This window comes from Anticarsia gemmatalis, chromosome 14 (assembly GCF_050436995.1).
Source record: "Anticarsia gemmatalis isolate Benzon Research Colony breed Stoneville strain chromosome 14, ilAntGemm2 primary, whole genome shotgun sequence".
NCBI classification, from domain to species: domain Eukaryota; kingdom Metazoa; phylum Arthropoda; class Insecta; order Lepidoptera; family Erebidae; genus Anticarsia; species Anticarsia gemmatalis.
The window spans coordinates 10180580-10206726 of NC_134758.1; the positions used below are offsets into that span (position 1 = coordinate 10180580).

The 26147-nt window shown below is 32.9% G+C and overlaps 1 protein-coding gene across 1 annotated transcript in view; it reads left to right on the forward strand.

The window, feature by feature from the left end:
• Positions 1 to 26147, forward strand: part of LOC142978418 (uncharacterized) — a 120820-nt gene that overhangs the window by 6880 nt on the left and 87793 nt on the right. The window lies entirely within an intron of this gene.

Sequence of the window (26147 nt, forward strand, 5' to 3'; positions counted from 1 at the left end):
CATCAATACACAAAACAGCGACCACACATTGCCGATATCCCACCAGGATGTAAATACTAGTACCTATATAAGCGTATGTTGGCGTTTATAGAGGTCGTATTAACAGCTGACTTTACCTTGCTTCCTGTACACCCACGCACTGTATAACTTATTAACTGTATGAGAATATGTGTAGCTTGTTGTTTAAGTTTCTTAGTACAAAATGAATGGAATTATCAAGTGTTATAGTGCTAGAAACTACCAACTAAATGTGGCTTCCAAGATCACGAGGTAAGAGGTTCGCTACCTGTGCTAAGTACAATATTATGAGTAGTATATGCTTTATACAAATCGTGTTACAATAATACTATATTCTTACTTCATATTCTCGTAGCTGCTCTAAGTGAGATTTGTATAAAGTGAAATCAAAACGTAAGAATGGTGATTAAATATGGCGATGAAAAAGAAAGACAAAATGCTACCGAAAAGAAAATATATAATAAGGTTAATTATTAATCCCTTTTGGTTTCACTTGTGGATAAATATAGGGTAGTTTATCTACTACAATGCTGAAAGTTTTTTTTCACACATTTGTTGTATAACGTAGGATATTCGACACTTACACAAATACCGTAAAAACAAAAATGAAGAAAAAGCTGTTCAAAATGTACCTATTCGTACAAATCGTTACAGCTTTTTTAGTCAAAAAAAGTAGAGATAAACTCAGAAAGGAAAGTATGACTAATTCACGTGTCAGAACAACACCATTTTAGTTTTATTTATAGCAATATAGAATTTCAATAAAAGTAATAATTGAAATGGGAAGTGCTTACAATAAAACCGATATAAAAACTAAATAACACAATTAAACAATTATCTTAATGAAATATCGTAAAAATACCGGAGAGCGGTGGTACTTGATGCCGTCAGTTTCTGTTAGAAGATCACCGATAGTTATTATATTACTATCTTATAGTTTAACTAGGTACTTCGAAGGCAGTTTTTTTGTGTGAGGCATATATTTTGACTAGGTATTTTTATTTGAATGTAAGACCTTTTTGTTAGCGTCTAGGTAGTGAGCGTAGAGGTCTTTGCTAAGAAGAATGATTCCTATTTAGTGTCTAAACTCTCCCTAATTGGGGGAGGAGGCCTTGCCCAGTGGCGGGACAGTAACGAGCTGAATTTATAAAATTTCTGCTTGTTAGTTTTCTATTATTCCCGTATACATTTATCATTTTAACTTGCGATACGTCTTTGTTGTGTGTTGCATGTTTTCATAAGAATAAAAAGACTTAACTTACCTACTTTAAAACTTCACTCCTCATCCAATCCCTGCTGAAGACCAGCTTAACGCCTAAGTAAACTGTCTATCAGAACATTTTTTATACACCACTGTTACAACCCACGTCGCAGTATTTACCTAGTTATCTCATAGCAAAGAGTTTACAACAATTACTTATTGTATCATTTTTCACATAGTAACATTTACACCGATTATAATCTCAAACATTTGACGGTATTTGCTTAAACGGTTTGTTGTTATCTCTTAACTATTTTGATTATGGGAATTTTTGGATTTGAGTGTTTTTGATGTATAATGCAAGTTTCAAAGGGCCTTTTGTCAGTTTTTGTTAAATGTCTCACCTGTTATAAAGTGATATTTAAGTATAACTTGCCTATATTAACTGGTATTCCCGAAGGTGTAGGCAGAGGTGTACGAAATACACTTATGTTCCGGAATAAACAACGTTAGACCCATGTAAAAGGAGGCGAGAATATTGCGATACTCCGGGCTACTATTGAGAAATCTATTTATATAAATTAGAAAATACTGATTGTACTTATCCCGACCCAGGAATCGAAACCTCAAGATCGGCAGCCGCATATACTGTTATCTGCTCATCTAAGCACTACAGAAGGAGCTACTTAAAAACTACAATAATTAAAATGATAAAGAAGTCAGATACCATTTCAAATACTAATACTTATTCTCTGAATTCTGCCTACTCCCACGGGAAATAGGCTTGATATTATGTGCGCATATTAATAGAACATAAACTAAAATAATAAAAAAATGTATAACAATTCTTGTTCGCACGTTATATTGTCACTTCTTAATCGTTGACCTACAAACAGATCTAGAATGTCCTTTCCCTTCGTGCCTTTTATAATGGAGGTGATATTTAATAGTAATTGTGTTCAGGAATAGAATTAGTTTGACAAATTAGGCTCACGACCTAGTACACTGTAAACCTGAGTTTACTATAGAATTGTTTAGTAGATATTGACCGACATCTCTAGTGATTGTAAATGTAATCAGGTTTTTTTTAATCTCTTTTTATCAAACAGACATATTAAATATCACGCCTTTCCCCTTAGGAATAGGCAGAGATTTGTTGATTTGTGTGTAGTATAAGTGTGTATGCACACTTCCATGTAAAACCCAATGCAATAGAGTGATAAATAGTAAAATGTAAACAACATACATAAAAGCAATCTTTCTAAATGCTGATGGTAATCAAAACTTATATTAAAACACTGATTCCTGCTCTCCTACAACTCTAAATGAATGTATGTAACTGATATACTTTAGTCAACTAATGCTTTAAAGATACACATCTATAAGTACTCCTACTCTTCTAATGACCCCATAGTCCCATCTTCTAATGACATGGTAATCACATTACCTATCAAATTACATCCAAAAAACCAGCCTAATCAAACATCTACTTCTAAAAGGTTTAAATCACGTCCAAATCTCTCTAATATCCCCAATAAAATAACAGTTATTTTACAGTTTACCGCAATCTTAATTAATTATAACAATAATTGTATTAATAACGGTTTTAATTACTTTGATATCATTATCCATTTCACGGTTCGAAATTGTTCGTAAGCTGTCCATAGGGAAAACTTGTTCGGTGTGTTCGCTTTCAGTTGCATATGCACAACTATGTTGAACGGAGTGACTCATTTGAGTGATGCAGTTTTTGGTTGAATGACAATTTATTTGTGCGCAGATAAATACAATTTAAAGAGATGTGTGAAGTATGAAACCTTTGAAAAGGGGGTTTTCTATTTCTCGTTTTGGTAACGCTTAAGAAACTGGACATAGGAACCTCTTCTGTAGCCTGATTTTCATTTCTTTTGTGAAAGAGTAAGTAAGTGAATTGGTTGATTTTATAATAACTCGACATTTACCTACTACCAACTTTGATAACATTTCTAAATAACTGGCTCCAAAGTAGAAGGAAATTGTCTCTTTACCCTCTTAAAAAATGACCATGTTCGTATTAGTATGTTTGTGCATTAATTACTCCGCTGTCTGTAGACGGATTTTTAGCTGACCCTTTCAATGATAAATGTAATTACTTAAAATAACACAAGCAAAGAGGCAAATATCACTCCAACGCCTTAAACTTTTGCCGAAAATTCGATTCTATTGTTTGATTTGCAGAACCACCCTGAACTTCCAAGTCTTTTAAAAATGTTCATCGAGGAATTGTTTTATCGTAGTTTTTTTAAATTCTCAACTCAAATATCTATAAACAGTGTTTAAATCGGTATTGACACAATCACGGCGTCAGTACTCCATGCGTGACGGAGTGATTCTCTGACCGTTACTGCGCTTGTTCAGAATGTTAACAGGAAAATTATAATAAACAGCTTACACTTGCAGCTTATCACACTTTGTGAAGCCGTTATAATGGATGATCTACTATTATGAACCTGAATGATTGTGAAGAGTTTGTTTGATACGCGTCTTCGCAAGAACTGTGGGACAGATTTGGATGATTTGAATTAAAGTCATAGATACTCTTGTCAATAAATTGTCCCGGTACATGTAAATGACCCGGTATGATAAAGATGTAGTGGTAAAGGTTTATTCGGTTTGTAGTTTAGTAAATACTGCTATCTTAAGATAGTTGTTATATCAGAAAACAAAAAACAGTCGGAATAACACAAAATAATCTTTCTATCAAGTTGCAAAAACTGATCATCTTGATGTTAAAAATCTTCAGTGAACTGGACACTAGTCATATTATTATGCATTTTGCATATTTTTACGAAATCTTTTCCTCTCCACTAGCAATTAACAATTGCGTCACTTACAAGTAAAAAACACACAAACTACAAATAGTTACCGCTATAAAGTTTAAAACTCTAGAGCAATTATCGCAACGATCACCATAACTTTACAACCGGGCCACTATCGTTATACCAAGGTTAATGAAGGAATTAAAACACGCATGTTGCCGGTTCGATTCCCACGGTGAACATATTTAGGATAATGTTTTAGTGTAAGATATTAACCTGAAATGCACTTGAAATTATTTTTCCTGATGTAAAGACACGTAATATTTAAGTCGAATAATTAACTTACTTATTTTATAAAAGATCGTATTTATTAGACTAAGTACCGCTATTTATGTCAGTCCAGTAATTGGCAAGAAAATAATTTTGTTTAAGTCATGAGTCATCTTACAATGTTAAACTAACTTTAATATTAAAGAAAAGACATAAAATTGTGAAGAGTATATAACGTTTTAACATGATATAGAATATGAATAGAAATGGCATTATTTCTAAATAAAAACCAAATAAAATGAAATTGTAATGAATTCTTTATGCAAAATATTGCATTACAAAATAATAACGACAATCATGCCTGCAAAATTTAGCCAAATGCTAAAAAGACTACAGAAAACGTGTTGGTATTTTTTTACAGACTGAAAGTTAAATCAATTTACTTATCACGGAGAAAGATAGTTTCGAAAATTTACAAAATTGGAGAGCGGAAATGACATTTGTATTCGCGAATCGCGTGCATGCATTTCATTAGAAATTCGAGTTTCGTCTCAGTCGAGTGTTGCATGCATATGCACTGAATGAAACTTGTGACGTCATTCGCATGCATCGCATGTCATTTACCGTATTCATAGGTGTATTTCGCACGCATTCAATTGACTTATTCATTCACTTATGTATAAGTGTTAGGGTTGACAATTTTCTAAGAAAACGTTCTTAGAAATTATTTAAGGTGTTGTTAAAATTTTCTTGAAGAGGAAAACATTTTTTAAAGAGGTAAACAAAAATTTGAGCAGCAGAAAGTATTTCGATCATTCTGAGTTCTACAAAGCAACACCTACCAATAGGGTGGACTCATAGTTAACCTAACTACTTCTAATCTAAAAGGATAAGTACTAATTTTATTAATGCTGATGTCTGTCATGTTTTCACGGTTTAGCCGCTGCACCGATTTCGATAGAATCTGATATGAAGATACGATAATAACATAGACTCTTCTAAAATATGCACAAGAGCCAAGCATACATAGATTAGCTTTTGGGTTAAATACATATAAGTATGTATTGTTTACTTGTACAGAGTTATTGATAGTAATTTAAAAAGTCTCAACCCTATTTCTCATCTAAATATGTATATACAATTGTACAGGAAAAGCACAATTACAAGTGAAGTACATCCTGCTTCTATATTTGGTGCGATGAGTTATATACTACTTTGTACAGGATGCACGTCCTTCTATTTACGTATACTATATTACAGTATAGTAAGAACTATCGTAAATACTTTTGAACGAATTATACGTACACCTACTGTATAGGTCACGAAGACTTGGGTTCGACCCTCGAGGTGGGCAATGTGAACATGACTTTTACTAATTACTAAACGAATGTTTTAAAAGGTGCTTGAACTTTAGTAACCCATAATTGTCCCACTGCTGGGCAAGGGTCTTTTTTTTTTTTTTTTTTTTGAACTTAAGTAACGTTTCCGGTAAATGGCAATAAGATTGCCCTGCTACACCTGCGTGTAAAACAGGCGTGATTTTATAAAAAAAATATGATAAATATTTTCCAGCCCCTACTTAGTAACAAACAATAGATCAACTTATTTATACCCATAGTAACAATGACCAACAATCTGTCATTTATATACAAAGTCGTATATAACAAATGCACTGTAAATAGCCAGACGAGTTTCTGAACCAAACAGAGCAATATCAACTCGCTATATTTAGATGTAGGCAATGACATCATAGCACTATGTCAAACACTAACAGATATTTGAAAAAGTTTTATTCAACTTTAGTCGCTGATTAAAGAAAAGAATATATATCTTCCAATGTCTTACGGCGATATGATGATGAACATATTTATATCTTAAGGCGAATATATTGATTAAACGCTAAGTAAAAGAGTCCCTACAAACGCAATTTAAAAAGAATGTTATCTTTAATTTTTTTTTTGTTTATTATTGTAGCAGTTCAAAAAAGAGGTATCTAATGCTGGCCTGGTAAATAATAGGTTTGGTTATGAATCCATTTAGTAAAGCAACAAATCTTGAAAAGGGTAGGGCCTAGATATTTTGGTTATACTGTCTCTACTTGAGTTAAATCAAATATCGATATCATTATTTTTTTCTTAGCATGTTCGAAAGTTGCTATAGAAAAAGCTAAACGCTCAGCATATAAAAAGAAGGCAAGAAAAACAAAAATTAAAACCATTCATGATCGATTACCGATGAACTAATTTCTACTTTAAACGACACATATCAAACGATTATACAATATTAGATTACTTACTACTAATAAAAACTGCACATAACCAAATAAGGTATCATTGACCTGCCAGCACTGTAAGGTTTTAGCTATATTTAGCAACCAGCCAGTGACATCATCGCTTATAGCGTAGGCTTAATAACACTGGTTTAAACCTACATGTGATATTGTTCTTTGTTTAAATGGCTTACGGGAGGCTTTTGTGATTTTAAATATTAATTTATTTATTGAAAAACTGAAGGGTTCGTTTGTGAGTGTTAAACATAGGAGCTTCTGAATCGATTGAAAAAATATTTTCATGTTGAAGAGTCCATTTATTGAAGTCTATTTAATGTTGCGTTATAGCTAAGAGGAGTGAAGCAGCAATAAAATAAAAACAAAGTTCATCTGGGCGAAGTCCAGGGTGAGTGCTAGTTAATAGACAATCGGCCATTTTCCTAAATGTCGGCATTTTGTTTCATTGTTCTTGCTTGCTTGCTTCTGCTTCTCTCCGCCTCCAATCAGCAGATTTTTCCAAGATGTCATCTATTCGTTTTGACGCAAAGGCAAAATGAATAAACAGACTCACTTTCATGCTTTAGAATACTTAAAGGATTAATTCGTCTGTGTAGAAAACAGAAATGTTGTGTGTTAATCCAGTTTCAATTTATAGACATTTTAATAATGCCATGTAACCGTATTGGCGTCAATAAGTATAAGAATACAAAAACATGAATTGTAGCAATAGGTATAAAACATACTATAAACTAGGCGTCTAACGATATGTTTATTGTATACCCTGTCACAATAATCTACAACAACCAAAACAATTTAGCAAAAGAAAAACATTCAAAACTTTTATATTTTGCATAAACTTTTCCTCATAGTTAATTCACCTTTACATCAAAGTCTTACAATGTACGTGGAACGTAGACTATGTGACGATAAAATCCTAAAATACACGATGTACACATACATTTGGTAAACAATACGCAGTTAAACTGCCTACATGATTATCTGAAATAGACTGCCATGTGACTTCCCGTGGGTGACCTGTCATACAGGATAGAATAAATTTTTTTTTTTTTTTTTAAAGGCAACTCCCGCACTAAGAATTGCTCTTGTGTCGCGGGGACTTTAACAAACATACAAACAACGGACACAAAGCACATCCAGACCCGAAACAATTATTTGTGGATCGCACAAATAATTGTCCCGTGTGGGAATCGAACCCACGACCTCCCGACACAGTGGTATTGGCGTGGTGACCTAAACCACTGCGCCACGGAGGCAGATTGTAGATTTGACTGCCTCCGTGGCGCAGTGGTTTAGGTCACCACGCCGATACCATTGCGTCGGATTTGATACCCACACGAGACAATTATTTGTGCGATCCACAAATAATTGTGTCGGGTCTGGTTGAACATGTGTACGATGTTTGTTTGTCTTTTAAAATAATAAAAATAGATCCTGCCTTTGCTTCACGCTTATAAAACTCTTAATATAATATTGTTTTTGTTCACAGGTAAATATCATTTTCGTTCTGAGGTTCGGGAGGTAAGAACAAAGCCTGTCTAATACGTAAGTTTACTAAATTTGAAATGTATATACTTCTACGTCTTTGCGTTCAAAATCGATAATGAACATTATTTTTTATTAAGTCACTCTACGGAGAATTACCTATATACAAGAATCAGATTGTATTTAAAAAATTTACAGATCGGCGTGATGTTTTGAAAACTCTCCACACAAACAACTAAAGTAAATATTTCTTAAAACTATGTTTTTCGAATACATACTCCAAAAATACGTATATAAGTACAATTTTTACATTGTCAGAATTATAATCTGTTGACACATTCTGTCATCTTAAAACACCAAAACCCAAATTGTAACACGACAAAATATACGATAAATAGCAAAATATAATTAATAAAGTTGATATTTCAATGATAAATAGACTGGTCAGCTGTCAACAATGTTACATAGAAATGTACATATAATACATGTTTCTAAGAATCGTAACGATCGTAGTAAACGAAGATTTAATTGCGTCTTACTGATTGATAAGCGCGTTTCCAATATGACTAGAAGGCCGTCAACTGCGAAAATATTATCAAGTTAATAATGTTCTACGTGATTTTACAGAAAAGAGGTTTATTAAGATCGTTTCCGTGGCGTAGTGGTAAAGTCGCTACGCGTAAGAGGCCGCGGGTTCGATTCTAACACGGAACAAATATTTGTAGAATTGTCCTTTCAAATTTTTGTATTGATATAAAAAATCTCGAAAATTCTATTGTTTTTACAAGTCTAGTCTAATATTTAATAACGAAATTTTGTCTACGAATAAAGTTTTTATGTGACCTTCCTCTATTTTATTATCATCACCCGTATATGAGGCAGTATTGGATAACAATAATAATTGTACAACCACAGTTTTAACAAAAATTTGATAAGAAAAGCACATGTTTCATCAATTATTTGTTATCAATAAATTAGGCAAAACCTCGAGCTGTTTGTTATTTTTGTGTATTTACTCATGGTCCCTTAAAACATTAAAAAAAATATTTTCTGAGTAATAAAATGATATATCTACTACTATCTATACTATATTACTAATATTATAAAGCTGAAGAGTTTGTTTGTTTGTTTGTTTGAACGCGCTAATCTCGGGAACTACTGGTTCGATTTGAAAAATTCTTTCAGTGTTAGATAGCCCATTTATCGAGGAAGGCTATAGGCTATATATCATCACGCTACGACCAATAGGAGCAGAGTACCAGTGAAAAATGTTACAAAAACGGGGAACATTATGATTCTCTTATGTGACGCAAGCAAAGTTGCGCGGGTCAGCTAGTATATCATAATATGAGTAAGCAAAAACATAACTCACTTTGATTTATAAATAATAATTTTGTCTCTCATGTTACACATCATCATGCTAACTCACGAATACATACTCCAAACATATTAAAATTAATTTTATCTTTGAAAACATAAAACATTTTCTCATGTAGGTTAAAGACAGGTTAAATTAATACAAAAATAAAAAGCACAAAGAAGTTTATTTATCTTAACATTTTACTGCAGTTCTCGCAATAATAATTTGCAAAGCATTTAAAATGAACCATAATTTTAAACGTAAACAATGTGTATGAATGTTATTTTCCGTCAAATATTTTAACAATAACAAAAGCAATTTTATTTTTAATATAGTGATGAGTAAAACAAGTATTATTAGATTTATGTACCTACCTATATTTTCGCATACCTAATAAATTAGTCACTAATATAATATTAATGTAAATGTATAGTAATCAGAAGTTTGGGCTAACATGCCTATATAATTTCGTTGTTGCCGAATATCACGATAGAATTAATTAAGATAATAAATCAGGTTTTTATTATTTATATTACTTAGCGTTAAGAAAAAGCGTTTTTATTTATTTTTTTATGTCGTAGGGACTTTGCAAACATAACCAAATACAATCAGACATTAATCAACCAAATATTTTTTCTTTTTTCTTTAATGCAACCGAACCCACGACCCCTGCGTGTAATAGTAGCAGCATGGTGACCACTTTTAGCACTGCACCACAAATATATCTTGTCATCACTCACATATGTTTATCACTCCAACCTTCACAAATTTTTATTACCATCACAATTTTCACGTAAATCATCGTACAATGGAAACTCCCTGGCTTGGATCCAAACGCATTGTTTACCCACATGCCAATCTGTCATGGCGTACGAATATACGCAAAACATCAATATTTTACGACACATTCATTTATGACTGATTCATGGTTTTACAGAATTACTAAGATGTTAAGGTCCACTGCTGGGATGGAATTTCAACGATTCGTGATACTTGCTTTGAGGAATTCGTTACGTATGTTTGTCTTGCTCACGCGTTACTTGCTTACCCCCTCCATTTAATAGTAGTTTATCTTTTCAATAACGTTTTTTATATGAGTTTAAACGCTATTGATTAGATAAACTACAGTTAAATGTACTCAGAAACAAGGTATTAGTTATGAAAGAGAAAATATATCGTTGTCACATAGATTCATAATGGGCACAACTGATACTTTAGTAACCAGAGGCTTTATCAACAAAAAAAATATTCGTTAAAGTGTCGTTTGTTAAGTGGGATCAGAACAGCATGCTTTTTTTCTCAAAAACCAGCTGTCACGGGATTTAGTTGATGTTTTATTACCAGCCACCTGTCTGACTTCAAAAGGGAGGGGGGTCCTTTGGGATAAAAATATACTTCTAAATACATATTTAAATGAAAATCCAAACTCGACAGATACTGACAAATATATTGGCCTGGGTAGAAATTTAGGTTATTGTAGCAGGCCGTTATCCACTGTGTTAAACGTGCAGTCAATAAAAAATCTATTATTTATCCAAAGTCAAATATGCTTTATTTCATAAACTTTAACATGTATTTGAAATCGTCAAAATATTTTTTTATCTACCACCGTTTCGGAAAAGCTGTTGCTCGAGAGAAGAAATGGCAAGAAACTCACGGCTTGCTCTTATTAAATGTCAAATCATTGCTCTACTCTTAAAACTTTTTCTTGTCCCATCTGCTCATAGAAATAACGCAAATAATAGAAAAACAGGATTATTAATATATTATTTTACAATTAATTAATATTCAGTTATTCATAAAACAGGTTTATCTAATTACAGCGAAGATTACAAACTGGCCGTTTTATTATAATTTTAAACAGATTAGAATATATTAACTCATATGTACCTATAGGTAAGTGAAATATTATTTCCATAAATTTCTCGCGTGACAACTATTTTATGGTTTCCTTGATAACTTTGCAAATCACTGTCACGTTTTCAAATAACTATTATTTTTTAATATGAAACCATAACAATTGTTGTTTTTCCGTTATAAATATCTATGAGTAATAAAGCTATATAATATTGTGCATTATCTAACTGCTATCAAATAAAACGAAAGAAGCTCTGTTCATATACTTCCGTTCATAGCTACATGTACGAATTATTTTGTTCGAGTATCTGGGTAGAGACATAGACTATACTCTGAAGAAAAAGAAGGCCCAATACTTATAATATTATGATAAGTATATATGATAAATATATAAATATATAACTACATGACGTGATGCTCGTTCATATCGACAAAAAATAAACTCCCTAACGCAAGTAAACTCAAGGACCTTGCACGACCTTGCAGGTCAACAACCAATCTCAAAATAACCTACAAATTTCGAGAATTTACCAAAAAATGTACACACTCACCTAACCTGACCTCTGTTAACGCATCCATGGACATAAGAAACAACCTATTTGACCTCGAAGATCTATCAAAACCCATAATCTATACTAATATTATAAAGCTGAAAAGTTAGCTTGTTTGTTTGAACGCGCTAATCTCAGGAACTACTGGTGCGAATTGAATAATTCTACTCTTGGCCTATTTATCGAGGAAGGATATATATTATCACGTTACGACCAACAGGAGCAGAGTACCAGTAAAAATTGTTACAATAACGGGGAAAATTATGACCTTTTCTCACTACTGTGACGCAAGCAAAGTTGCGCGGGTCAGCTAGTAACCTAAAAATTTCCAGAAAATCAAATAAACCAACAATGTTTACAAACCATCTCTACATGTGCTAGGTTTGTATGACTAACATACATAAATGTATGAATAAATACAAAACTATGCCAAGGTGTATGGGTCCATTCATAAAATTCACCCACGTGTTCTGAATAATTGACACGTAATTGGTGAATTAGGTGATGTATGTTATTTAATTTATCATCTTTATTAAGATTTGTGTGATTTGAACCTTGAATTTTGGAGGTTATTAAGGTAGAGATTTAATTAAACTTATTAATACCACTTATTACTAAAAATAATTTATTTAATTGAGGGCATGCAAAGTCCTCAACCCGCACTTAGCCAGCTTGGTGGACTCAAGGCCTAACCACTACCCCTTGTTTGGGGAGGAGACCCTTGCATGTAGTGGGACAGTAATAAGTGAGAAAAAAAAACACTTAAATACAAGCCTGGCTAGGCATAAAAATCTAGCCATCCACTCCTGATTTGAGAGAGGGGCTATAACTACGCTGGCCAAGTGCGTGTCAATGACTTTGCCTTCCTTCACCAACTGATATAACTACTCTCGGTTACTCTTTTTGGTCATTTAATAAGTACGGAATTTTCAATTATTTATAATTAAATAAACACAAAAAATTAAATCTGAATTGAGCGCCACACAATGCATAAAACTACATTAAGGTCAAAAAAGAACCTCCATGCATTTTAATTCCACCCATACAACACAATATTTGAAATTCTAACCACAAAGTACAGCACAATTACATTAAACAATGTGTACACAAAACTATGTTATACATACCCAAATACGAAACACTTGAAGTACCATACAAATCTACACACATGGTTAAGCATACAAAAACAGTATGTACATCAAAGATGTAAAACTATTTTGTCCAAAGTTTAATTGATCATAACTCGAAAACTACTAAACAGATTTTGATAAAATTTACATTGTATAAAACCTTATAAAATAGTCTACAAATTGATATAAGTTTCATTCAAATTAATACATAAATATTGGAGTTACAGGTATAATTGTAAATCGCAAGCGTAATTTCAATCTCAATAAATTCAAGCCACGTTACAAGGTTGTATGTAGGTGTATCTGTAAATATTTACTCATGTTATTGAAGGTTCCTCGTTATTAGAACATACTGCCTTCATTCATCATCGAGGTGACATAATATGTTATTATGACGTGCGAATCCATTGTGACTGTGATATTATGTCGTTGGAAAAGAATGATGTAACTGAGAAAAACAGTGATTGAATTTGTTTTATTTTTGCTATGTATGTTTTAGCTGAGTGTTTGCGAGTATTACAATTTCATTTACATACATACATACATACTTGAAATCACGGATACTTCCTATAGAGGCAGACAGAGACTAGAGAAAGCCACTGAGTACAATCATTACAATTTTCTTTTGTGAAAACTATACCATCTGGACAAATTCCTAAAAAGATGGAAGAAAAACAATCAAAGGGTCTGGAAGCTTACAGGAGAGGCCTTTGCTCAGCAGTGGGACACCGATTCTAGGTTAGCAAAAATGAAGTAAACTGGGTGATTTATAAACGAAATAAAATATTTTTTATATTTGTTTCGGTACTGAAGCTTATACTAGTTAATACATCTGGCGAATTTATTAGGTTGAGCCAACGAGGAGAGCTGGTGAAAAACACTTGAAACTTAACTTAAGTGCTGTATGTGTGTTACACAACAATAGACAGATTATGTATTCATAAAAAGGCTATACTCATATTATTTCAATGATTACGGACGACAAAACAAGAACAAAACATATTTATTAATATTCACGTATCCAAAACATTTTTTGTTAATTAAAAAACAAACTCAAAAAGTAGTCGAACCCGTACCCATAGCACCATAGTGTCATCATTATTATTTGTTATGTTAATTACACGAATAAAAAATAATCGTTTTCCATAAAGAAGTTTTTTGTAAAACGAGTGTAATCATGTTTTTAAAACGTGTTATTAATTATTATAAATATAGATATTATTTCCCTATATTCGGTAATTATGTAAAAGCTTGTAAAGCTCGATTCTACAAGGAATTTGTCCTTTTTGAATGCGTGATCAACTTACGGGCTTGTTTTGATGTTTTGAAAGATAGTGTACGGAAAATCGTTATGTTAGTCATCTATACTTATAATATTATAAAGCTGAAGAGTTTGTTTGTTTGTTTGTTTGTTTGAACGCGCTAATCTCATAAACTACTGGTCCGATTTTAAAAATTCTTTCAGTGTTAGATAGCCCATTTATCGAGAAAGGCTATAAGCTATATATCATCACGCTACGACCAATAGGAGCAGAGCACCAGTAAAAAATATAACAAAAACGGAGAAAATGTTGACCCATTCTCTCTTATGTGACGCAAGCGAAGTTGCGCGGGTCAGCTAGTAGAATATAAAGTTATGAAAAGATGGATACCGACAAATAGAACTAGTGATAGGTATGGAAGAAGGTAGGAATGGAAGTGCATGAGAAAGGTCCAGCGATGAGACATACATATGTAAAGGTTAAAAAAATAGCGAAATGTCGTAATTATCTAAGTACGAAGACCTGCATATGTTTTATCAGAATATTCCGATTTTTACACATATATTTAAGTCATCGGTAGTATTGATATCTAATATTATGTATTAATATTATACGAGCATTATGTATTTGATATATAATATTAATACATAATGCTCGTACAATATTAATACATAATAATATCCTTAGCTAAAGCACTAGTCACCCAGCTATATGCTGTCTGCATTAACATTGCTTACCATACTGAGCGTTTACCGAGCTATAAGCCAACAAGAATCAAAACATAACATTTTATTCCGATTTAATTCTGAGTGAGATATAGATTATAGTCTGAAATAGACTCTATGTAATTCTATAAGCCCTAATAGGAGGTAAATTCCGATATAACCATGGGGTATTTTGATATTCCAAGAAAAAGGTCATCAAGTAGATATACAAGGAAATTCGTCACAAAAATATACTGCACCTTCTAAGAATGACGACTGAATTAATTATAAGTGGAAGTGGTTTTTTGTTCTAGAGTCCAAAAATGGCATACAAGTTATTTTTCAAGGTCGCATAATTGTGGCCATAATATTTAATTACATGAATAGGTCTTACTAAGTTCTAAAAAGATAGATTTTCTGTTGAAAGGAAAGTAATTTTTAGACGTACATGGACGGGCAATGAAGAAGCTAGAGAAAATGAAAAACGTTTTATATTTGTTAATAAATTGCATCTAAAGTTTGAACTCTACTATTGCAGGCAACTAAATTATATTTTATGGATCTTAATTTTAATATGTGTAAAAAAAGAAAAATATTATTTATTAATGTTTTATAGGTGTGACTTTAACACAACTTAATAGTCGAGCAATTAATTAAAAGCATTAAAACAACTAAAACAAAATAAGCGTATACTAAAACAGTAAAACAAAAAAGTTTTAACGTTTTGTAAATGTGAATCAGTGGATATAAAAGTCAGAATAAAAAGAAATCGGTGTTAAAGTACAGGCCTAAAATATGTGACATTTACAACATAGAAAACTACCCTTGTAATAAAATCTCTTTGGCTTCAAGAATCACAAATGAGTACACGATTCATTAGGTTTCTTTCAGTGAGCTCGTGAGGTACCCAAATATCGAGCTTTTTTGTGTAGAGAAAAGATTTTATTACAAGTTCGTACATACTTTAATGCGAAAAGACTTTTTCCCTGACCTAATATGTTGCTCACAATATTGATCAGCTAACAAGCCTGATCAACAAACAGCGTCATATCAATTCTAGTTGTTCAACAATTTTTGATGTTGACATGTTTTTCAATAATAACGCAAAAATAAAATCGAAAAGTCATCAGAAAGACTCGATGTCGTCATACCATGGTTTTACATAAAGGTGAGCCGACCGGTCTCTAAGGACGTTTCGGCAGACTGACCTACAGGACTCGTTTCAAAGAATATATTACACGAACTGGTTACATTATGTTGGCACGAGGGACTTGGCGGATGAGCCGGTTTTTGTTTTTCGGGATGTTTAAACGAGAAATGTAGAAAACTTGTGTTAAATTGTTGTTTAGTAGCTTCTAGATTATGTTGATTCATAATTTTAATGAGCTTTTTGAAATATCTATTCAATATTTGGTATATTTTGAATAATAGTTTAGATAATACGAGGCGTTAAACCTTTGCTTAAAATAAAAAATAAACTTTACGATACGTTACGAAAATCCCTAGATATTTAGAAATTTTTCACTTTTTCTAACATAAAATTATATTATTGAAATCTTAAAATTGCTTCTATTCCTTTTATTTATCAAAGATGCGGGCTCTAGATTGTACCTTTACATATGTACATTTTGGCAAGCAAAATACAGCCAACTAAAGAACCTTCTCCTTATTTCAAGTCGGTAAAAATAAAGTAGGTATTGAGCAACAACTGGTCGTCTCTTGACATTTACACCATAAAGAGACACACAATTTAACACTCATGTTTTTAAGTACCCACCTTAATGGTGAGCGAAAATTACTTGAAGATTTAAAAAACCTCTTTTTCACTGAATTCCAGATTGAATGTCAAGAAAAGATCAGACAGGGATTCATTACTTACGTCAGTTAAAACACAGGTATATTTCTTTTTTCTTAATAGGTATAATGGTATTTTGAAGTAAATCCGCTTCGTACTAATATCACAAAGTCAGTAAGTGTGTCTGTTGCTGATTTTCTAATTTACTGGAGTAATACATTTTACGATTTTGTAATTTGAAACATATTATTCTTCGATCGGAGAAGGAAGTAGTCCCCGCAATTCGAGAGCATTTCTTAGTGCGTTGAGTTAAAAAAAATCTTTAATACAAAACATAGGTTAGGTAATAAAATACTTTAACCCATTAATGTCCCACTGCAGCGCAAGGATCTCCTGTAGGAGTCCTCCTTGAGTCCACCACGCTGGCCAAGTGTGGATTGGGGAGTTCAAAGTAAACTCAAGTTTAATCGTCTTTACGGAAACATTTCTACGTTTCACTTTATTACACAGGCAGCCTAAATCTACAACGAAAAAAGCCCGACTAAAGTATACGAAATATGCACTTTCACTGCAAATACAGTGTAACGTCCTTGTCGAGTACGATCTTGGGTACTTAACATTCAGCTCAGACATTCAGACTGTGTGCAGTGTGGAGAAATTCGCAATAAATGTAAACAACGCGATGCCGGAACTTGGATTGCAATGACACGAAGAGATATTTTTAAATTGTATGTTTTTTGTAAACTACTCAGTATGATACAATATTTACTTACGGGTGCTTAACAAAAAATAGTTTAGCAGTTTATTAATAAAATTATTTAAAGTGAATTACATTAGTAATTACATTAGGCTGATGACGATGATGGTGTCCCATCTAGCCTAGCATTTCTTCCAACTACGTTGGAGTCGGCTCATCTCATCGGGTACAATATATAAATAAATTAAACCCATTACTGCCCTGCGACAGGCAAGGGGAGACCCTTGAGAGGAGACCCCGTAATGAGAGACGGGTTAGGTTTTGAGTCCATCACTCTAGGGAAGTTCCCAGGTTAGAATTTTTTCAATAACAGGTTTTATCACAATGTTTTCTGTCACCGTTAAAACATAAGTCAATCACTTAAGTGTTAAACGAATGCTTACATCAATCAGCTATCAATTTAATATTATTGCTTCCTCGCCACTGTTAAAATGCTTGACAATATGCCATAAAACTCACAGTATCAATAGGTCACTAAATCACCAATAAAACTATTATTCAATTCAAAGATGCATTTAAAAACTTGTTTTGTGAATATTTGCGAAATTGCGTCGAAACAAGATGCTAATTCGCAGGTGACCCTCGTTTGACCTATTGGTGAACAAAAAATATATATTTGAGGTAAAAAATTGCTAGATGTTAATAGGATTTTGTTTAAAATTAGCTCTTTTACGCAAGTCTTATCTGTTTGAAGATTGATGACGTAGTATATTCTTCATGACGATAATATTTAATTTATTTTTGACTGTCAAAACCTATTTTTTGTAAATAGTTGGATTTTTGTGCTAATTGACAATGTTGAGGTTGTGGTGTACATAATTAATAAATTATATACATTTTACAGCAATTAAACTATTATTGTAACATTATACATTAGTACTTGAAAAATAGCCTGAAAAACTTTTCTTTGGGATAAGTTAAAAGCGTAAAATATTGTATGAATAATGTATCAGTGATTCTAGATTATCTGTCATTAAAGAACTTATTTATGTCAAAACGCAAATATTGATCAAACCCATCCCATCTCTTACAAGCCAAGGTTATTATGTTATTCCAGTCCCGATTGAAGAAAAACGCGTAACAGTTGTCAACTGCGAAACGCAACAGTTCTTACGTCTGTATGTGTAGCATTCTTCATAGCTTATCTACGAGTTAACTGCCAGCTAATACGTTGCCACGCGGTGATAATCACTGGAATGTGTTCTAAGAACCGATCGTTATAGCGGGCCTGTTGTATCACACATTGATAGTATTGCTTACTTTGTGTTGGAAAAACTAAAGCTTTGACAACAATGTAAAAAATTATAACGTATGTTTTGAACACAATGCCCCACAGTTGGTATTGTCGACTATACTCCAAATCTCGCAATCGAGAGTCATTTTTGTTATAACTATTATTTTTAATTCATCACCATTAATTGCATTAAGCTCTGAAATGAGGAGAATTAAATGTTACATACATTTAATACTCCCTATTTCAGAGGTAATAAAGTAAGAGGCTAAACATAATAAAATATCATTTCTGTTGTTTCCATTAGGGCGACAGTTTATAAACTAAATATGTTAATGTCTAAACATACAAATATGTTAATGTCTCTATCTTTAAAATTAATAAGTAACGCTTGGAAGATTCAATACGAACGGCAAACAATACTTTCAAAGTCATAAAAAAATTACACTACGTATAACCAAGGCACCAAAAATAAATAAGTAATTTATAAAAATCTTCAACAAGAAATATTTGAGTTTTAGATGATGACAGTGTTGAAACGAAGTTAGACTATCAATCAATTAAATTAATTAGTTTTAGTCGTGACCGGATCAATCGCAAGTGAATCAGGATTATTCAGGATGTATTTAGGCGACTTTTAGACTATCATAATAGTGCTTTGTTGCCAAATATTTGCATAAAACGCTTCCGTGAATTTTGACTGAGTTGTAAAATGATGTCAGTCAGATAATTGGACAGTTATTTGCGATATTTTAAAAAACATATTTTGGTAGGTTTTTTTACTTGATTGTGATGACTAGGTCAAACTAAATGTTGACTGATAAGTTTGTTCACAGTTGAAGAAATTAAGTACAGTTCATTTGCATTTTTTTGCGTGAATAACAAAAACGAATATTTAACTAAATTAAAATAGCTAAACGTAGAAGTGTTAAGCTTTAAATGTGATAGTACATTCATTTAATTATCTTAATATTTTCATCGAAAATATTCAATGAATTATTTTTATTAAATCCCCACAAAACACAACTTTACATCATAAAGAGTATTTTAAGCTTGCATTCAGAAGTACGATCTTCCGTTAAAGATTTATTTACTAAACTGCATTAAAATCCAAGGGAAAATTCACACTTTTGTAACACAAACTTAAGCAGAATAATCTTTACTTCTCTATCATTTCAAATCATTTCATGCACATCCATCATAATAGGCCGTCAATATTGATGTACTAAGCGATCGGTACCCGACGCGTGCCCATCTACTCACAATATAACGGCGTATCGGCGATAATCTTATATGAAACGATTTGTTTAACTTACTGTATGACGCTTACCGTAACTCAACTGATCTTAACTAGATAGGGAAGCGGCGTATGTACAAAAGTAGAAGCGATTTTGGTTCATTTGGATTAAGACATCAAAGGAGTGAAGGTTTTGTTCAAGACCTTGTATTGTTAATGACAAAATTGTAATGTTTGTTCTTTTGAGACTGCATGGACGGAATTTTCTTATTGACGTCAGTATTTATACTGAAGCTGAAAAGAAATTACTTGCTGAAATCTTATTTTTAAGCAATTGTGTTACGATAAGAAGCTTTATTCAGGCATTCCAAATTAACTCAATTAGTTTCACTGAGGAATGACTATATCGAACACAAATTAAAGTTGTTGTTAAAGCCGATGTTTGATCAACAATCAAATCTATTGACTGTCGATCGATTAATTTCAAACGCCACATATGTTTTCCAAAAATAAATCAATATCGCTTCCTCTTTTACCTTGCTCTGTACAAAGTCACAAAGTAACGGAGATGTTCACTCATTACACGGCGCTCAGCGATTGACAGCCTCATAGCCTACCTATTACACTGTGCGGTTACCTACTGTCATACTGTCACTATTACAAGACACTATTATGCTTTACTATAGTCAAACCTTTAACTAGTGTTCGTTGGGAACAGGTCATGTTTAAAACTCCACACTACGCCTGAGAGTCGTCGACCTGTGATTTTGTTTTGAAGGTGGTCTTCAAGCCGCCGTCATCGGGGCGTCCACTTGTATCGGTAGGTTGGCGGGTTAATTGTGTAGAAGGCTTGTCTTGCATAGGCCAAAGAAGACCACCAGATTAGAATACATTTGAGACGGATCCGGAACGAAAATACAGACACGAAAGATATGATAGAGTATCTGTATGAACTAAAGGTATTGCCAAATGACTGATAAGACGATTTGGGAAGAAAGGAAATAGGTTTTTGTCCAGTAGGACACTCAAACAGTCTAAGCTGCGGAAATCTGGCTCTAATCTGCCACCTGCGGTAAACTGAAGCATGTATAATATACTTTACAAGTAAACACAAAAAGGTAACTAATGGGTTCTAATAGCCGACAATAATATATCAAGACAATCTGCCTCTTGTTCTCGTATAGATATCGACATGATAAAAATAACACAGTTCTAGCAGCAAGAAAGGTTTCTTTGTCACATTAAAATGTCTTCAAAACATAAACCGAACAAGCGTCATTATTCTACAAAACTCTTAAAGCATAACTGATTAACCATAAGACAATCCCGCTAAGATAATAACAGTACTTGGAGTCAAAGTGCGATGCAATTAATTAATAAGCAAATCGTATGCGGGAACTTATTAACCGGAATGTGTGAACGAGAGGGGGGAGCGAGGGAAAGAGAGCAACGAGAGTTATGAGCGAATTGTTGTATACTGTTGAAGTAAAAAATTGAAGAGATATGCTACTTTGTTATAAGACTTTGTCCTTAATAGAACGCGGTTATACGTGACTGCTTATAAACGACGACATTTGTTTGCTAAAATAAAATTTTACTTAGCAGACTGACCCGACTTCTTTTGTCCAATTTTATCCCATTAATTCCATTGCCATGGGAATTTCGATCCCATCTATTGCATACAAGCTTTGTCCCGACATTTACAAACAGATTTAAAATAATTTAATTGTTTGTAAATGTCGGAACAATTTGGTTTAGTTGTTTAAAAGTTATGCGTGTGCATACATTTCGGTGAACAATCTTTTTTTTTAATAGATAGACTAGTGGCCACTACCGTCTTCGTCCGCCTGGACTTTAGTTTTCCTATTTTCACAACATATTTTATTGCTACCCCTAGTAGGTGCACCTACTTAACTAGACATAGCATTATATCATATAGCCTATAGCTTTCCTCAATAAACTAAACGGACGATTCACGACAGTTAAAAAGACCCAATACTGATTTTCATTGTTACGATTTCAGGTGACTACTGTGACTAGTGCAATGTTTCCTTCTCCGTAAATATTTATAAGTTATTTAGTAATTATTTACCTATAAACAGAGGTGGCCCTTTACCTAATCTTCGGTATCTAAACAGAGTAATCATTAAACTAAAACAGTCAATATTTTATGGAACTACTTAACCTGCCTCACCCCTATAACGAAGTATGTAGTAAAACGCAACATTGTAGGAATCTGTGTTAATAGTTCGAGCTTCGAATCACTGTTTATGAGGTCACGGGTTCGATATCCGAACGAGACAAAATAAATTTGAAAATCCACTGTTATACCTTATTATTTTACATGCTTTGTGTGCTTTATATATTATGTGCTTAACAACATTGCTATGACAAAATTTTGCGTTGACATTTTGACTATAGTAACTTCGAATCCTGATTCAGATAATGTTTAGGAAAATCTTAATTACTTTAAAAAAATATAAGTTGGTACCTCCCACGCAAGTTGCCGCAGGTTCGAATCCGAGTTAACACACCAATGACTATTTAAAGTTATGTGTGTATCAGCAATAATGATCACTTTTGAATGTGAAGGAAAACATCGTGATGCAGAGATTCAAGAGATTTTAACTTAGAATAGAAATATTATACATAATGAACTAAAGACACTCATTTCGCTATATTAAGGTCAAATAAATGTATTTTAGCCTTAATATAGTAAAAAGTGTAGTTTATAACAATGCTAGTTTAACAGCCGGCTTCACATATAGGTCGTGTCAAATTGTGCTAAGAGAAATATGCTAATTCACTAGTACATTTGCTTTATATTGTACCGCAGAGTAAGATATTACAGAAGAAAAGTTAAACATTTCTTATTTTTCTTTCCGATTTTTGTATAGCAGAAACACATTGAATCGTTTCGACTTTAAAACCAAAGTACTCTATCTATCCCCATGCGATAATCCCATTAGTTTATGTATGTATAGGCAATGTAATATTAATAGAAAAGGATGCAGATTCTTTAAAACTGCATCTGTGATATTTTTAAGAATAAATAAGGTCTTTTTTTATAGTGATTTAGACGAAGATTCGATGTACTCTTTTAAACATAAAAGCCTTAAGTCTGGCTGACACCTATGTAAGTCCAGACTTACTAACTACAAATTAGTCACGCATAGTCAAGTCTGTCTTCGTGTAGGTAGTAGATTATTTTGTCTATGATACTCTTGTTTGACGTGTATGACCCTTCATATATTTTTTAAAGCAATTTTCTGCCTTAAGCTAATAGTGAATATAGTCTACAATCAGCCTAAACTGCTATTATAATCAAACAAAGAGACTTTCAGATCAACTCTGTATTTCTTTTGTAATGAATATATTGTAAAATAATAAATATAACAGAAAATTTGTAAAATGGGTAGATACAGTTTAATCTTACAAATAATAAAGGCATTACAAATTCAGATGTTGAAATTAGCGATGCTATTACTTTTTGTGAACAAGACAAGTGCAAGACTTCTGTATCAACATATTCTGTGACCATATAATCTCAGTGAAATGTGCGGGAACAATGATAACGGTGTGTTTCTATTGTGTATCATTCACATTGATATCAGATTATTGTGATAATAATCAGACTTAACACCTGCGTATAAGTGTTTATTCTTTAACACTTTTATGAATAATTATATTAAAGAGATAGTAAGGATTAAATGTACGTTATTGTTCTTGATAAGATATTCATCATCAATTGATATTTTCCTTGCGTGGGGGAATTCACCGATACACACAATACATTTACACATAAAAGGAAAATTTAAAACCATTTTGTATCAACTATAGGATCTGTATTTCATTGAAAATAGATCCCGGTACTCTACACAATTCTTAACTTACTTAATTATATGTGACCATATTTTAACGAAAATGCTTAAGAGCTGTTCATATACTCCCATATCTTTAATATCAAAACCAAATAAAGTATGCATCACTGTAGAAAATAAGCATCACTTTAATTCATTAGAAAGGAGATATATTTACTCAAACGACAAATTCTTTAACGTCGAAAATATACTTTAAATACCTATGCTGTTTAATATTTTCTCAGGTAGATATCAGCCATAAAGTTTGCATGCAAAAATGCGATAAAGTACACGTGCAAATCATACCATTTGCCCACTTCCCTAATTCACAGCGTTGCGATTCGCATTATGAGCTGTGTACACACTGACGCTGCACGAGGCAAAAGCTCGGTATCATATATTATATCTATGCTTGAATGAATAATGTGCTTAAGGATGATCGCTGGATTACAAAAAAGAAATGCTAATAATTCCTTTAGTCGTAAAGAAAATAAGACGCGTATATTTATGCTCTTCTAACAATTCCTAACAAACAAAATATGATTTAGTTAACAAGTAATAATTTAGTTAATTGCTACGGACGGTGACTTTTCTACATTAATAGTTTTTTTCCACAACATTCAATTCACGGCATTCGGATGCCCACACTTTTTAAGGGAGATATTTGGTTTGTGAACGGAAAGGCTCTTGGACCTGAAACCCTTTTCTGACTTTAATAACACCTACCATTGACATGAAGATTTAAGGGTTTCGGTTGTAGGATATTTTCTGACTTTATTTATGAGTACTTTTCCAGTCTTTCCAAAGACGGGTACGGAAGTTAAGACAGCAATTCAACAATTCTATTGCCTTGCAAAGCTTATGCCCGGTTTCTGAGTACATTAAGCGGTAGTTTATCTATTCAATAGCGTTAAAACTCATATAAAAAAACGCTATTGAATAGATAAACCGGCATTTAGTCAGTGTACACACAGCGTACTAGTGACTCGATGTCACGGCCACTAAGTGCGGTTCAAGTTTAACTCGTAAGCCATTACCGTGCCACTTGCCAAGTGGAGTGTAACGCCGAAATTAACTTAAACCATAACAGTGCCTTACTTGATCTTGTTTTAACTTGTTTGTCACAGTTACAAAAGTTATGGTTTAACTTGACAGTTTGAGTTGGTTTTCCGGGTTAAGTACTTGTGGTACACTGTACCACAGGTTTACAGAAACTGTCTCAGATTTTTTTTTAAGTATTGTTTTCCAGATATAAACGGATTTGTTAAAGCTCTATGTATTTTAAAACGATATCTTTAATTGATATTGTAATATCACATGAACCCACATTTTTGTTATAGTTCATATTTTGACTTATTAGCTGAATCTGCATACATATTATACCTACAGTGTTGTATTGCCACTCAAAAAACAGACATTTTGGGCATGACTTAAGGTTAACGATCCTACCATAGGCATTAAAATAAAAAAACATTTAAACAAGGAAGTGATGAAAATTACAAAAGAACTGTTATTAAATAGAAACCTTTTTTTTCGTCAGGAAAATGCATTACTGCATGTCCCGCTCCAGGGAGGTAGCGGGGGTCTGTCGGGCTCTCCCGCCGGCTAGGCGTTCCGGCTTTTAAATTGGGGCAAACCGACTAAAAACCTGACGGTGTTCCTTCAACAGTTACCATAAAGTGGCCAGGACGCGATACCTCCAATTGGATACTCCGCGTCCCATGAAACCTGCCCTTTGAACTAACATCCTAACGAATAAAGGCATTCAAAAGCCAGTACCTACTAGAGAAAGTTAAATCAACTGATTACGACATCCAAATGTCACTTTCATCTATATCAATCTACCCGACCACCCACACACAACATTTATACGTAATAAAATAACAAAGAGTTGAAATAATTAAACAACAATACCAAAAAGAAAATCTAAAGTGAACCTCCCACGGAGCTGTCAGAAATGTCAGTTTGACAACTCAAGCGCATATGTCATGACGTCACTAGTGACGTTTGATTAGTGACGTCTAAATTGTAGTGGACAAGAGAAAAGTATTGTTTGTTTATAAAATTATTAAGTACTTAAATCAATGTTAGATCATTTAAAGTATATAATTAGGTATTTGAACCGGTGATAGAGAATTTTGTTCTGATTATGGAATAAAAATATTCCTGAGTCTTAAATATCGGATAATGAAATCTTGTTCTTACAATAATTTGGGACATCAGCATTTTTATACATTCTTCTGCGCTTTTAAATACTTGTAATCGGGCCATCGAGACAGATTTACAATTTTCAGCCAGTTTTCTTACATACTTAAGCAACGCCTTTACTGTCTAGTGGACAGAC